The following is a 14,493-nucleotide window of genomic DNA, read 5'->3' on the forward strand; positions in this document are numbered from 1 at the left end:
ATTTGTAACGAAAAATGTTAAGCAAAATTTTCTTATATCGACCTCAGTTTTCGACATTTATAGATTTATCGGTATTTTTGAAAAACGTCAATTACTAGAAAACTATCAGTCAAAATCTATTTCAAAACGATTTGGTTGGGAAGTGGAGGAAATTTCAAATAAGATTCTCATGGAAACATGAGAATCGTTCCTTTGTCTGATGTTCTTGTACTTTCATGAGCGTTCAAACTGTTTGGAATTTGGCTTTGAATTCGACGAATGTAGACAACTTTTTCAACTTTAGGCGCTCAGAAAAAGTTGAAAAACGTCAAACATGGGATCAAATAAAATGAATCTCATTAAAAATTTTATCCTTTCTCCAACCATATCCTTGGAATTGGATTTTGACTATTAGTTTCCTATTATTCACATTTTTTTCGGCTGATACTCCTAGAAAAGAGAAAAGAAGAAAAACTAGGAATGGGGTGAGAGAATTTTATTGTAGAAGAAGAGAAAGAGAAAGAAGAAGAAAAATGAGAAGAAGAAAATAAGGATACTGGAACTAGGATAGGAGTAGGAACAACTGGAGTAGGTTGTTAGAATGTAGCCTTGTCCGACGCAAGGAAACGAGGAGACAACAAAATTTTCTTCTCGTAGATTTTTTTGTCAGTAAATACGAATTCAGTACAGTTCAGCATTCACACTTGGAATAAAATTATTTATGAGGGTAGCGAGAATTCGCCTTACAGTTTGGATAAGGTCAGAAGATATAAATAAAGTAGTAAATGAGTGGATTATCTACTATAAAGTCAATTGCCCTAGGCAACAGTGGTAGTATCACGTAGTATGTACTTGTGCTTGGCTTGTTTTATAGACGCTATAAGGGTCGCAAATTGATTTATTATTGGGTTATCCATTATCAACATTATTTGTTGTGCTAATTGGGCTTTGTTTCGGTATTGGTCTATGCTACTCGATCAGAGATGTTGTTGATAAAGAGCACACTTAAATCTCACAGTTCTATTGTTACAAATTGGTCAAATTCACAAATTATGGTCCAATTGTGTCATATTTAACTTGGAAAATATTATAGAGGATGCATGCACATTACTTTTGTAATATTCCATGAATATCTTTATATATAAAAGCGAAATGGCACTCACTGACTGACTGACTGACTCACTCACTCACTCACTCGCAGAACTAAAAATCTACCGGACCAAAAACGTTCAAATTTGGTAGGTATGTTCAGTTGGCCCTTTAGAAAGAAAACTTTTGGCAATATTTAACCTCTAAGGGTGGTTTTTAAGGGTTTAAAGTTCGTCTTTTAGCATGTATATTCTTCTTATTCACTTAATTATAATTGAAAAATGTCCATACCATATGTTAATATAGAAATATAAAGAAAATAAAAATTTCAGTACCCTTTTTTTGAAATATTTTATCACATGTTTCGGACATGTATGCCATTTCCAAGTCACTGCTACTTCAATCAGAGCTATTCCTGGGAATATTAAATTACCAGTCGTCAGGCTCGCTTCTCTCGCCATATCCGTTTAGCCTGACGTTTAGTCTGAACCCCCGACTGGATCGTCCTAATGATAAAAATGCTCAAATGAAAAATGCAGGCAAGCGAAGCGAACCTGCTGATCTCATCCTTAGACGATCCAGTCGGGGGTCCAGGGGGCAGAGCCCCCTTGCTAGACGGATATGGCGAGCGAAGCGAGCCTGACGGCTAGTAATATAATATAGTCGCACCCCTTAATTAGGACACACAGAGAACATTCTTAGTTCAGCGGTCTTGGAAAATGAATACATGGAATCTGAAGTTAATAATTGAGTTAATATGAGATAGAGACGCTTATCAATTTTTTCAATTACTACTGAAGCTACAGATACAAGCCCTCTATCTGAAATTATCTTGTTTTTTTACGTTTCATTGAGAAATCATAATAGGATACTTCTTGTATTTTTCTCTTTAGGGCTACTCTTAAATATAAATAGGAATACAAACACTTGTATATGATCGCCGCCAATTTCTGAATAGAAAGAACGTGGACCATGGAATCCCTGACCGCTCCATGTGTACACACTCTTATTGCTTACCCACCTGATTCTCCTTTTCAACGTTTAAAAGTTCATGTTACTGCAACTACCATAGCAAACAAAGGTGAATAGCCCATTCAGAAGAATTGCAGGAATATTCAACATTGAAGTTTCATTAAATTTAGCGATATATATTAAAAATCTTGATGATAACATAGATATAGCATTGCATAGATTCAGGTAGAAAGACTTCATTGGATGCAAAATAATTCCGAAGACTGAATGACATGAAATTTTCAAATCTAAAGAATAGAATCTCAATTGGAATCTCTACTGAATGATTCAATCTCATAACGCTCCTAAGAAAATCCTATTCTAGATAAATGCTGGAGGTTTTCAACATTTCAAATAAAAATAATCGTTTCAGTCCCACTCATCTGGTCTTCTTTCTACTTCTATGAATGGGAAAGTGCAGATGGTCACTTTATTCATTTTATTTCATTCATTTCTATTGGTTTAATCTAACAACAAAATCTAACTCTATGCCGTACAAAGACATTTGCAGTTAACTCTTCAAATAATGGATTTTTGGATAGTAATGGATCTTCTCTTATAGAGACATTGAGATTGAAAATCAAGATGGTCTCGAAAAAACAATTACTATTTTATTCGAAGATTTGATTTTTGATTCAAGTCGCTCTCATTTGAAAGTATTAGTGCCGGTTGCACAAAAACCAGTTGAATTTTAATCGTGATTAATCTCATAAGAACCAATCATAGAAACCGCCATTCCGAAAAAGCATTCTTCAATAATTGCTTCTCATGAAATCAGTCATGATTGTAATTTAACTGGCTCTTGTGCAACCCAGCCTTAGGGCCAAGCTATACGAAGCGTTTTTCTAGGCGTTTCATAAGAGTCAGCAAGGCACGAAGCTCTCAGATTGGCTGATTGGGTTGGCGTTCAGGAGTCAGCTGATAGTCAGCCAGTCGGGGAGCTTTCTGCCCTGCCGACTGACTCGTCTGAGAACGCCTGCAAAATGCTTCTTGTGGCTTGGCCCTTGCTCCAAAATATCTGGCAGACAAGAAATAAAGCACTACATGAGTTTCAATGACATTATTAAAATAATGGCATCAACGAAATGGATTGCATAAGGAAGAAATTTGAAAGAAACTAATACTGTAAATTACTCCACTGTTTCTTCCCAAGTCTAATGAGTTTCATCTTCAAATTTATACCACTTATACCTTGTTCTTCAAGACTGTATAATAACTAATAGCTTCAGCTTCAACTTATTACTATAACTTTACTCTCTTACGGCTTATTTCTCCCTCATAAACACGCATAAATCGTCTTTTTTTCTTTAGGGTTACTGTTGAATATAGATAAAAATAGAAATCCGAGTACCCTTTTTGAAATTGTTCAGTCACAACAAGTTTCGGCTATATAATGTGACTAAAAATGTTGTAACCAAACAATTTCAAAAAGAGACTCAAATTTCTATTTTTATTCACACACATACATCGTACATTATTAACTCATTTTTCTCACCCATAGATTGCACATTATTAACTCATCTTTCTCACCCATAGATTGCACATTATACACTCATCTCTCTCACTCATACATCCTAAATTATAAACCTTATTCCTCCCCTTATAACACGCATACATCGTACATTATTAACTTATATATCTCTCTCTCATATATCATTGATAATTAGTATCAGGGAACGAGCTTCGCTCGTTATTTTTATTTATTGATAAACAGTACACAATTCTCTAAAATGATCGTGTTTAGATTTCACAGCTGGCTATACGTCAGCTTATGAATTTCGGTGATGCGATATTTTGATTTTTCACATACTCACTCGCTCACTCACTTTTTTACTATCCACAGACGACGAAAGTCTCAGCTGTTTCTGCCAAGGATGAATTATCATTTTAATGTCATTCAGCGAGTTTTCTCAAGGATGAGACCTGGTGCAATCGAATTTTTATATCATAAACCTACTATGTTCCAAATTTCGTGAAAATCGTCAGAGCCGTTTTCGAGATCCGTTGAACATAAATATATAACTAAATAAAATGAATAAATGTTTAATTCCCAAAAAAAACTAAAACTACAAGATCAATTACACAAAATATTAGATAAATTACAAATATTACATACAATAGTTAGTTTCGAAAAATTCTTATAATGTGTCCTCTACTTGTTTAGTTTTTTCTGTGTGGAAATTGACCTACTCCTCTATGGCGTACCATGTTCTAGAGTAGGTTTTGTTAGTTTTTTTTTGTGCGTATTATCAATTAGTTAGTGTTTAGTAAGTCATTAGGTGGTTAGTTGTTATTTGAAATAATGTTTTCTATGTTCTGTCTTCCTTTGCTCATCAACCAATTGTGTGCTATTGTTTTGAACTTTCTAGGATGATCAATCTGTTTAGAGTTTGCAGGAAGTAGATTATATAATTTTGGTGTTAAATGATTGAAATGTCTCTGGTATAGTGCCTTCCTTGCAACACTGGTGATGAGAAGATTCCTGTATCTGGTGTTGTGGTTGTGGTTTCTGGTTTGAAATGTTGTTGGGTTCATGTGTAATCTGCATAGTATCTCCTTGGAGTAAAGCTGTCTTGGATCCATCACGTCAAACTCATTGAATAGCTGGTCTGATGAATAGCGTGGAGGCTTCTGGTTGATGACCCTCATGATCAGCTTCTGTATCTTGAGGAGCGGTTCGATGTGCAAGAAGCTTGCACCTCCCCATCCCACAATCCTATACAGCATGAGGGACTGTGCTAGAGGGAAGTAGATAACTCTTAGACATCCCTTGTCGACCAGTGTCCTCAGAATATCCTGAATCTGTGGATGGTCTTCCTCAGTCTCCCGCATACTAGATATAAATATAAATAACCAGATATAAAAATACAGAAATCGCTCGCTTAATATAATAGGATAAACTAATCTTTCTCACTCACACGTCGTAGGCTACATTACAAACTCCCCCACTCACTCACTCTCTCTCTCTCAAGGCTTATAACAACCACCTCATTCGAAGATGGATTTGAAATAAACTTAGACCGCCACCTGATGTTATCCAATCTTAATCCACCGCGTCCAATTTCTCCGACTTGACAATTTCTCTCTCAAGTAAGTCCACGTCCTGACAATGATTGAATGTAGATGAAGGCCCCTGGGGGTGGGGAAGGTACAGCGGGGGGGGGGGGGTTGGTTGAGAGGGTGTTAAGGGGGCAATCCATTAGGTTTCGCACCCTCCTCATATATACGATCCAGAGCCCAGCTCCACTAATGGATCATTCCTGAGATTCTCGACGAAAGATTAATGCATTAGGTTGTCATTCTTTTTGCTTATGGGTACAAAAAATATTTCTATATAGTTGGCAATACTGTACAGCTGGAAAACACAGCGTTTCCTATCCTTTTTGTGCCTAATGTAAAGTGTATGCCACTATCGCTCTCACTAAGAAAACTCTGCAGTGTTGTACCCTTCAAGTGCTGGGTGTGCCCCGATGAAGGAGTGCTAAATTATAGGCCTCTTTTCTGTTTTTCTACTTGTTCAGTCTCTCTCTCTCCCACTCTCTCTCTCTTTCAGTTTCTTTCTCTAACACATCTGTGACTTTGTTTTTTATAGCTTTCCACTACTTTTATCCCACCTTTCCTTCATTCTATACACTCTCTTCCAACTTTGAAAAAGTGGAAAACTATTGGGATATTTCCTTCTTCTCTCTCATTCTCTCTCTATCTGTTGGTTTTTCACTCCTCAATCTCAACTTTGAATCTCTGCTCTCTTTCTCTCTTTAGCTCTATATTATACTCCTATCTTATACCTTTTCCTCTACTTTATCTTCTCTCTATTAACATTGAAAAAGTGGAAAATTATGGGCACCTTTCCTTTTCCCCCATTCGCTCTGTCACTTTCACTCTTCTCCCCTCTATTTGTTGGTTTCTTACTTTTTTTTATCTGAATTCTGATTTTCTGCACTTTGTAGCTTCGTATCATTTTCCCCCTCAATATTTATTGCCTCTTCCTTCACTTTATGCACTCTTTTTCAACTTTTAACATATTCCTTTTTTTTGAACTTCTTATTTTATGGTTTGTTATCCTAGTCTGTCATTAGTCAAAGTAGAGAACACTGTTTTTTCAAATCCGTAATGATGCCATATCGTTTGTGAGCTATGAAAACCTATTATGATCTACCAGAATATTTTATCACAATTTTGAAAATTTAATATGAAAAGATATATTTTATGATAGATATAATATGAATAGAAACGAAATGGACTTAATCAACAAAAAAATTGAACAAAACACATTCCAAACAGTTCTCAATCTGATGAGAAACAAATTGGGAGAATAAACAGTGAAGAAATAAACAGTTTTTAGGCTTGACACTCCGCCGTCAGCCAATAGAAAATAGAAGAGATTTATTTTATGGTAGATATCATATGAATAGAAATCAATGGACTTCATCAACAAACAAATTTCAAAAAGTTCTTAATCTAATGAGAAACAAATTGGAAGAATAAGCAGTGAAGAAATAAACAGTTTTTAGGCTTGACACTATACCGTAAGATTATGGTGGATATAATATATTTGAAAAATAATTGATCATTTTTGACTATAACCAACAATAAATATATATCATTCATATCAGATAATTATACCGGGATGATTTGTGTCACAGTTTGTCTACTATCGAATGCGGAGGTAACGGAAAATTGGCAACTCTGCCGACTTATCATTTCCACTGATGTAAATACCTGAACCTCACTATAGGCTCATATACGAGAGAGGGGTTGATCTGTGCCAGTATAAGAAGGAGCAGAGAAAACTAATACAATAAGATTGTTTTATTCTATGACAGGAGTATTAAAAATACTCCAATCTTCAGAATAAAGACCAGCTGGCATATGAATGAGACTAAGTACATCATTATTATCAATTCTGTCTCAAATTGAATATTGTCGACACATTGTTGGCACATTTGCCAGCAAGTCCAGTGTTAAATAACATGCAAACATCAACAAGTTGGTTGGCTTTTTCAGTTGGGCATAAATTGGAGCAGATAGTTGGCAAGCGTTACACTACTATTTCTTTCTTCAATCAATTGCCCATTATCAAAGCTATAACTCCATTCATCTAGATTAAATATTAAACTATAAATCGCAATGACGTCGAATGCTCTGATATGAGAAATAAATAATACAAAATAAGTTCCGTTACTTTACAACCTTTTTAATGTGCGCGACTTAATGAACGCACTGTACTTAATCTTATATTTTCTTTACGGACCGGATAAAACCGTAACTGAATTATGGGTTGCTGGAATTAAAAATATGTGAAGCTGAACATAGATTGAGAAATAAAGTGGAGTAAGAAAATGAAGAGGAAGAAGAGGAAGAAGAAGAAGAAGAAGAAGAAGAAGAAGAAGAAGAAAAGAAGAGGAAGACGAAGAAGAAGAAGACAATGGAGAGGAAGAAAAAATTGAAGAAGGTCACATGTTCCTGTTTGCTTTCACCGAGTCTCAAACAGAATATTTTCTGCTTGAGTTGTCAATATAGGACCCCTAATAATAATTATAATCAATCTCTTATAATCTTCTCTATTAATAATTCAAAGTGCTATTAATAAAACAATCATCATTGAAATCAGCCATCTGATTTTTCTTGTAAGATGATATCATCTTGAGGCAGTAGAGATGACGAATCAAGTCTTGCCTGCGCTTTTCTTTTAGTCATGTTATCCCGAAACTAACTCTTGTAGCTTCATTTTCTCTTTTTTCATACATTATCGAACAAGAGTTCATAAAGAGGAGTAGTATAATTTCTGCAGAGCTCCATATTGGATTTAAATCTTCAACTTCAAACAGATAAACAGGTTAGTGGAATGCAATAATAGTAGTTTATAATTATTTTCACGATATGTACGTTCTCCACAGAGCTGTAAAATTAGTATCAAAGATACAAATAAATAATACAAAAATGAATTTCATGAGTACATTGAAAACCTCAGTTCCCAAGTCTATATAGTGAGGTCCATATTACATTGGCAGTGGAGAAAGATGGGACAAACAGGGTTGCCGATTCTCTGTCTTGCAACTGCTTTATATAGAGGATAGCTGATACTGTTATATAATATATGATGTAATAATCAACTGTTCAATAATGTTTAAGATAACCAACTATTTTTCATTTGTCAAATACTCTTGGTATTTTGAAGTGTTGAGTCGTCTGTGTTGTAAGAATAGATGAAATCGTTATATTCCATTAATGTTTCATCCTTTTTAATATAAATATATTCAATTATATTTTATTTGTCAAGAAAATACATTTATCCTTCTCTTAACAATGATTTCATGATTTGGATTGATGAATTTTAATTCTACATTGTTGAAAAACGATCTGGCAACGTTGCGGAGCTAGGAGAGGAAGGCCCTATTTGCTTTGTCGAACGATAGACTAGAATAGCAACATCAATATCAATCAAATAGACTTTACTGTCATTATAACGTGGACCTCACCAAAGTCAAAGATGCAATCAATGAGAATTTGTACATCTTTTTATTCACTTATCAAATAAGATGTACTATGGTGTACTACATTATAACTTGGACCTTAATACAGTGAAAGATGCAGGCAATACGAATTTTCTCATCTCCTGTACTGTATTCATTCACTGATAAAATCAAGAATGATCTATAAAAATTGAATGTTTTATTGCTCAAGGATGCAGTTCCGGTTTCCGATTTTACTTCTAATTGTGGCGTTGCTGAGTATTGTCACTATCTCGTCCGCAGCTCGTTCAAGAGAAAATATCAGGCCTATGAGCATTATGAACATGAAACCAAACTGTCCACAAGGAGCTTATAAAGTTAACGGCCAATGGAGATGCAGAAAATAACAGCATTATGGTGAGTTCTGTATCATTCATTAAAAGATTATATAGTCTATAAATTCTCATATCCATATCCTCCTCTCATTAGACACAGAATTCACACTTTATGTAATGTGAATTTCCCCTATCAAGTCGTTTACTTGATAAAAACTTTTCCTCTAAAGGCGTGCTACGTGCTACCATAGAGAAACAATAGCGTAATCCGTATACCATATCCCAGAGTATAGGGCGTTCATGTTGCAACTTTTAATGTTATCTCAAGCTGATTACTGTCGATTTTTACTGTTTTGTTAGGGTGAGAGTGTATGAACGGCACAGTAAGATAGACTACGAGGGTCACACAGCTTCACGGGAGAGAACTACGTGGACTATCGGCTTGAGATAACAGTAAAAGTTGCGACATAAGTGTCCTATACCATGGGATATATACTTAAGCTATTGTTTCTCTATATCCCATGGTATATAGGACGTTTATGTCGCAACTTTTACTGTTATCTCAAGCCGATAGTCCATGTAATTCTTTCCCGTGAAGCTGTGTGACACTGGTAGTCTCTCATACTGTGCCGTTCATACACTCTCACTCCAACAAAACAGTAAAAATCGACAGTAATCGGCTTGAGATAACAGTAAAAGTTGCAACATAAACGCCCCTATACCATGAGATGATATGGTATACGAATTACGCTATTGTTTCTCTATGGTGCTACTTTAATCATTGATAGAAATAAATTTATTCATTAAATATGATTAAATACATCATATTTCGAGTTACATTCATTTAATTGGTGACTTGCCAATAATTTCAGTAACTAGTTACTACTAAATATGATAGTTACTTAAAGATTAATACCAACAACAGTAAAGACTTGTTTCAATCTCGAAATAGACATTGAGAGATCAATAATTCATGAATTCTAAGGTATTTTTATTCAAATATGAAGTTATTCTGTTACAGTTAAATATAGTAAATGAAAATGTTCTATCAATGGAGAATTACACAGTTAAATAGTAAATGGAAATGTTTTATCAAATGGAGAATTACACTTTATAATATGAAGCTGACCATCAGCTGATGAAAAGCGAAATGTGCGTGTTCATGGCGCATAAGTCTGTACGCATCTATATATTATACTAGCCGTCAGACTCGCTTCGCTCGCCATATCCGTCTAGCGAGGGGGCTCCACCCCCTGGACCCCCGACTGGATCGTCCAAAAATGAGATCAGTGGACAACATTATTACACCCCACCTGAGCTTCTTCTGTACTAAATTTGAACTATTTCTGTTAATTTGTTCTCGATAAATCTGAGAGAAAGCAGAAAAAAAACGCTAATTTTGGGCGTATCTTTGACGTTATTGCGAATTCCTTCTAACACAACCGTATTACACCTTAGCTAAGCTTCTGTACTGAATTTGAACATTTTATGTTCATTTGTTCTCGATGAAGCTGGGAAAACGCTAAAAAAACGTTGGAAAAACGCAGATTTTAGGCGTATCTTTGGAAATTTTTCCAAATCCGTTCTTAGTGCGCCTCTAAAGGGTCAACTGAACATACCTACCAAATTTGAACGTTTTTGGTCCGGTAGATTTTTAGTTCTGCGAGTGAGTGAGTGAGTGAGTCAGTCAGTCAGTCAGTCAGTGAGTGCCATTTCGCTTTTATATATAGATACAGAGAAAACTCCTATAATTAATTCAGAGAAAACTGCTATTAATTCTATTAATTATTAATAAAACTATTAATTCATTAATTAAAACTATTCAATTAATTATAAACATTAAATATAAACATTAAATATAAACATTAATTAAAACTATTCACTAATTAAAACACTATTAATTAAAACTATTAATTCATTAATAATGCTATTATTAATTCTGTGATAGATATTATATACATGCGTACAGACTTATGCGCCACGAACACGCACATTTCGCTTTTCATCAGCGAATTTTCAGCTTTTTATATCTATATTTGTACACGAACAGTAGGATACAAATATAATAGGCTGATAGAAAGTGAAATCTGGCATTCGTGAGGCATAAGTCTGTATGCACCTTTAGAAAAGGAAGAAAAAAACTTTCTCAGGGTAGTAAATTGTTCTTATAGTTTAAATCATATTGAAAAATGTCAAGAAATGCATTATTCATCTAGAATAAGTTTGGTTTGAATATTGTTGAGTAATGCTTATTCATTCGTGTCACCTTGGGAACCTCTTTGAAAAACTTTTACTTTGATAAATTTTTCTTTTTTTTCTCTCAGCATTTATCATAATAGTATAAGCATTATTATATTCTTTCTCTAAATGTCAATTATTGTACAATAGGCGAAAGCTTGCTGTCAATATTGTTCATGAATTACATGTCAATCCATCTACAGGGATTCTTTTTCAACTAGGCTAATTCTCAAAAGAGAATAATTTCCCGGATAATCTAATTCGGCTCCATATAGTGAGACTCACTCAATACTGTCAGCATTGAATGAACGAGAAGCATTGATAAAACTCATGAGGGATGCTGACAGTTTAAAGTGAATCTCACCGTATGGTCCATTACGATAATAGGCTTGAACCGAACCTCCATCTAAGTCTATTAGTTAATAGAGAGTCAAACAATCCATTGTTCACCAGAATACATTGGAGATGCATCCCTTCTCAACAGAGCTTAAGCATGTTGATCGAGTCTCGACTCCAGTCCTTAGCAGAGTCCGACTTAAGTCTCTTCGATTCAGTCAGTCTAAATAACTCTTCTATCTGAAGTCAGTCATTGACATAACAAAAATTGATTTACAGTATTAATTTTTTTATTTATGCGAGTTATATAGGATATTTCCATTAATAGAAGCAATTTGATTTTCAAAGTTTGTTCTCAATCAACATTCCATGAAGTTGCATAACTACAGATTTAGTAAAACCATAGAGGAAAGATAGCGTTAGAATAGCATTGATATGAGTAACGACCTTATAGTCTCTTTTCTGTATAGGGCTACTTTTATAGAAAAAGAAAGAAAAATAAAAATTATTGTACCCTTTTTTGAAATATTAAATCACAACATGTTTCGGACATTGATGCCATTTTCAAGTGATATGAAATAAATAAATAAAACCGACCTTATAGATATGTGATATAGATATCACATGGTAAAAAACACTATATGGGCTACTTTATATTAATTGAGTATTAATGAAAACAATAGAAAAAAATTGTAGTATCCTTTCATTAAAATATTATAATGTTTTAAAGTTTTTTAAAATATTTCAATAAAAGGGTACTACAAGTTTTTATTAATATCACATGGTATACGTTGTTCTTGTTATGAATTTCTGAACGATTTACTTACTGTTAACTCAAGTCTATTTCTATCACATATAGTTCTTCCATAGAGAAAAGATACCATGAGAAGATATTCCATGGTATAGGTCCTTCATGTTCTAAATTTCTAGACGTTTTTCTGTTAACTCAAGCGGACTGTCTATAAATACTGTTTTGGCCGGGTGCGAGTGTGAGAACGGTATGAGTATGAAAGACTACCATCGTCACAAAGCTTTACGAAAGACAACTACTAAGACTAACCGCTTGAGTTGAAATTGAAAATTTGAATAAAAATCATGAAATTTCTTCTTATAGTATCTTTTCTCCATGATAGTCTATAACTTTATTCAAATTCTGAAAGAGAAGTATGATGAATGTGAGAAACTGCAATCACTCTATCCATTAACTCTATGGAAACTGTATGAGAAACAGATTATTTCTTCTAGGTACGCCCCTCTACAATTCTATTAGTGGAAGCCAGTTTCAAGGCCAGCAGAGGGGTCTACCACGTCAAACAAGATCGACCAATCAAAAGCGAGTATTATTTCGATACAGGTGCCTAGTCCTAATCCACGCCCACAACGCCCGCTCATTGGCTGTCGCTGCTACATCATTGCAGAGATTCCATTTTCTTGATCTACATACTATTGGAGTGATGTGATGTTTTTGCTTGAATCTCAATAATAATTATTATCCATGAAGAGAGTTGAAGATGGGTGATACATGTTATGCTCGGTCTTCATAATTATTATTATATAATAAATGGAATTTTAAAAATGAATATTGGTTGAGATTCTTTTTTGAAATTTTGAATGATCTCGCATAGATTCTTGAAGAGATTGAAAAAAGTGGAATGATAATGATATTGTAGATATGATTATTTATTATAGAATGAATGAAATTAATTGAATAAAACCCGATTTTCAAACTTTTGGATGTGACTACATGTAGCTTCATGTAACCATGTGTAATCTGTAACATGCTATTTGTTTTGTAATTCTTTGTTATTTTGTTTTGTGTGTTTTTAATAAATTGAAATTGAAATATCTAAATTTGGGAGAAGAATGGTACATGGTTACCTTACTCTTCTCTCCCTATCATTTTGATGATATACTTATTGTATCAATAAGATAAGATATTTATTGACAATTGTTACTAGGTTGTTGCCTATGGTAACATTCACAAAAATTGGCATTACAAAATCAAATTAAACTTAAGAAATAAATAATTATTTTCAGTTTCGCATCAGTATTAATCAATTACAAATATTGAAGAAAATAATATTGTACATATTGAGCCATCAACATCAACTAAAGTATTATCACATTAGCAAACTAAAGTTGTTATTTGCATCTATGTGGAGTGGAACTTATCATGAAAGTATAACATGAAAAATTGAAGTTCACAATAAAATACAATAGAGGGAAGATGTAATAGGTGATAGATAACCTATGAAGGTGGCCCCATTACAAAACATTGTGATCGGACTTTTAATAAAAAAAGAGAAGTAATAATGAAGCTGTGCATGAAAATAGGAGCAATGAAATGAGAGCGTGAATGCACCAAACCCTGCCAATCATAATGACCTTATTCTAATGTATAATTTATTAATGACGACAGAAGCCTCGATTTGAACAAGTAGAAGGTTGGTGAGAAAATGAACTCAGGTGATAGATTGTTTCACAGTCGGGACGCTACTACAGTAAAAAGAGGAGTTGTACATAACTGTGCGGTGGAGTGGAATTTGTAGGAAATACTGGTGCTGCCGTGTGTTTCTTTGGTGGATGTGCGCAAGAGGGGTGAATCTCTCCTTCAGATACTGCGGGCCCTTGCCCTCGACAACTAGGTGATATACAAGACATAACATGAAGTATTGTCTCCGGTCCTTCAGTTTCAGCCATTGCAGTCTCCTATAGAAAGGTGTGATATGGTCATCCCTTCTTGCATCATATATGAACCTAACTTCATAGTTCAATGCACGCTGCAATTTCATATTAAGCTCCCCAGTCATGTCATTGTACACCATGCTGCCTAAATCAATGATGAATGAAGAATTAATAAAGTTAAAAGAATTTACAAGATGAACTCAATGATTGATTGGATCAAACCAGATTGACCTACAGTTAGACTCCAGCAATATTGGACTCGTATGCGAGAAAAGATCCTTGTTGACTCTATAATTCAATCTGTATAACGATACCATACACCAGATCGAGCTAAATTTAGGACCAGAGTCGGACTCTTGTTGACT

General features: G+C 34.3%; 1 protein-coding gene and 1 long non-coding RNA gene across 2 annotated transcripts in view; one reads left to right on the forward strand and one right to left on the reverse strand.

The window, feature by feature from the left end:
• The window catches only part of LOC111048260 (acetylcholine receptor subunit alpha-like), a 492,391-nt gene that overhangs the window by 143,365 nt on the left and 334,533 nt on the right, over positions 1-14,493 (reverse strand). The gene's annotated exons all lie outside the window — the stretch shown is intronic.
• LOC120352717 lies at positions 7,514-13,294 on the forward strand. The gene is made up of 3 exons (XR_005572068.1): positions 7,514-7,918; positions 8,767-8,951; positions 12,689-13,294. It is a non-coding gene; the product is annotated as an uncharacterized LOC120352717 (long non-coding RNA).

The sequence above is a fragment of the Nilaparvata lugens genome, chromosome 8, assembly GCF_014356525.2.
Source record: "Nilaparvata lugens isolate BPH chromosome 8, ASM1435652v1, whole genome shotgun sequence".
Taxonomy (NCBI): domain Eukaryota; kingdom Metazoa; phylum Arthropoda; class Insecta; order Hemiptera; family Delphacidae; genus Nilaparvata; species Nilaparvata lugens.